Raw genomic sequence first — 2,788 nt, 5'->3', positions numbered from 1 at the left:
CTCTCTATCTCTGGTCAAAATTGAAGAATAATGATAATAAATAAAATAAAAAATAAATGATTCTTAAGAAAAAAAATTAACTACTCGGGTTGGCAGGTAGCATGGTGGTTAAGCCTCCGGACTCATACATGGCTGACCATGTTTCAAGCTCCAGACCCAGAGGCTTGCTTTCTCACTTTCCCTTTATCTCTCTGTCTCTCGCTGGTCAAATTAAAAAATAAATAATAACAAATAACATTAAATAACTAAATAATTCTTTAAAAAAAAAGAACAAGAATGAACTACTAAGGAAATAGAGGCAAAAAGCAGCATGTTGCAGCGCTTCACATATCTTTGTGCAAACCTAGATATTCCTGGAGCCTCCTGGTAAGGAATTTCAATCGTTCATTTTAAATTTAGGAAGCCAATATATCCCAGTACCCGTCTAAACCTGTGTACATTAAAGCATACTTGAAATCCATTCAGGGGTCAGCAGGTGGTGTGGTTAAGGTACTGGACTTCCACTTGGCCAATTATGGTTCTAGATCTGGAACCAGTGGCTTAAAACTCACTCTGGGCACGTGTGCACACATACCAAAAATCCTGAGAGGAGAATGGAGCAGTGATTGTAGTGTGGCCATACCCCTTGGGGGTGATTTATCACTTTCTGTCTCTCTCTGTCTCTTTCTCTCTCTCTCCCTCTGGTAAGTACATGTGCCCTAGGGTACAAACCTAAAAAAAGAAAAGAAAAAAGTTAATTCCATCTTAGGCCCTATAGCACAGTGGTTAAGCATTGTGTGCAGGGAGCCAGATCCCACATGGCTGACTGTGGTTTGAATCCTACTCCAGAGGCTTGTAAAAGACACCAGGGACCTGTATGTGCATGCTCCGCATCATAATGGGATGGAGAAATAGAAGAAAAGAATTGTGTGATTATATCCCACTGTGGAGTGCTTTCTCTCTGGCCAATGCTTGCCTTTGGATATAATAACAAGAAGTTAATTCACTTGGGGTGAGAAACAGCCTTTTGTAGATTTCATTGGGTTGTCTTTAAAAAATCATTAATGAAGGGGTTAAAATAAATACATTTAAAAAAGGAGTTGTAGGCCAGCAGGTGGAGTGGAGGTTAAGGTGCTGGATTCCACATGGCCAACTCTGGGATTGGAGTTCTTGACCAGGAGGCTTAAAGTCATGCCAGATGCAGGACCAGCAGGTGATGTGGTGAAGGCTCTGGACTTCCACAGGGCTAACGATGGTTCGAGTCCTGGATCCGCTGGCTTGGACTTCCACAGGGCTAACGATGGTTCGAGTCCTGGATCTGCTGGCTTGGTTTCTTACTTTCTCTCTCTCCCTTTCCCTTTCTCTCTGGTCAAATTAAAAAAAATAATAACAATAAATAAAATTAAATGTTTCTTTTTAAAAAAAGGAAAGAAAATCATGCCAGATTTGTGTGCATTCATGCCCCAAATCCCAAAATAAGACTAGAGATTAAGATGTGACCACACTCACCCCTCCCCTCCCCTCCCCCCCATGATTTCTCACTTTCCCTTTCTCTGTGTCTCTTTGGCAAGCACATGTGCCCTATAGACCAAAAAAAAAAAAGGTTGATCCATTTCATATTGCCAATGTGGCTTACAACTATTAAAACTATGTTTACCACTTAAAATAAAAAATACACTGAATACCTAAATTTAAAGTGTTCATGGACCAGCAGTTGGCATAATGGCTATGTCACTGGACTCTCATGTAATCAACTGTGGTTTGAGTCCCGGACCCGGTGGCTTACTCATGCTGGGCACATGTGCATGTGTGCCCAAGATTCTGAGAGGAGAATGGAGGAGAGGGGATTGAAGTGTGATTGTCCTCCCTGGGGGGTGATTTCTCACTTTCTGTCTCTCTGTCTCTTTCTGTCTTTCTGGCGAGCACATGCACCCTATAGCAAAAACCTCTCCAAATAAATAAATAATAAAGTGTTCAGCAATAAATATAGAACCATATCTATTAAGATCAAACCAGCTGTTCATGGAAAATAACCAACTCTGTAAAACATAATAATTAATGCAGTTTATTTCCATGCAGAATTTGAGTGACCAAAGCCTGATGAGGAGGCAGAACATGTCTTACCCTTCAGGGTGATCAGGTACAGGTGTGTCTTTTATTTGATTTTTGAGAGTGAGAGACAGAGTTTGGAATTCAGTGAAGATTTTTTCCACTGGTCTGGCCCAAAAAGGTTGGACACGTGGAAGCTGGGGCAGGGTGCTTATAGGTGGGTTTTACAATTTTTAGGGTGGTGATTGGAAAACCAAGGTTGCTGAGATCAGAAAGGAATATACTTTAACAGAGAGAAGGAGGCTTAATATACTTCACAAAGACACTCCAATACTATGCCAGGGGCAGGATGTGGGAAGAATCCTGTTACCAGTGGGTCAAAATGATCTGTTAATGTTTGTGAGCATGATTACCTCTAGGCCCTCTGAAAAGGATTTTGGAAAAATAGGAAATAAACAGACTTCTGCCCACAGTCCCTTCCCCTTCCTACAAAATACTGGGCTGTTGAATTTCTACCTTCAAATGATTATATTTATTTTTTTAAAGAGAGATTTTTGTTATAGGGCTTGTTTATTCACCAGAGAGACAGAAAGTGAGAAATAACCCCCCTAGGTTTTTTTTTTTTTTTTTTTTTTTTTTTTTTTTTTTTTTTTTTTTTTTTTTTGCCATAGGGTTCATGTCTCACTGGAGAGAGAGTGATAGACAGAGAAACAGAGAGGGGGAAAGTGAGAAATTACCCCACCCCACCCCACCCCGGGCG

Source organism: Tupaia chinensis, unplaced genomic scaffold (assembly GCF_000334495.1).
Source record: "Tupaia chinensis unplaced genomic scaffold, TupChi_1.0 Scaffold000100_1, whole genome shotgun sequence".
Taxonomy (NCBI): domain Eukaryota; kingdom Metazoa; phylum Chordata; class Mammalia; order Scandentia; family Tupaiidae; genus Tupaia; species Tupaia belangeri.
This window is presented reverse-complemented; position numbering follows the sequence as displayed.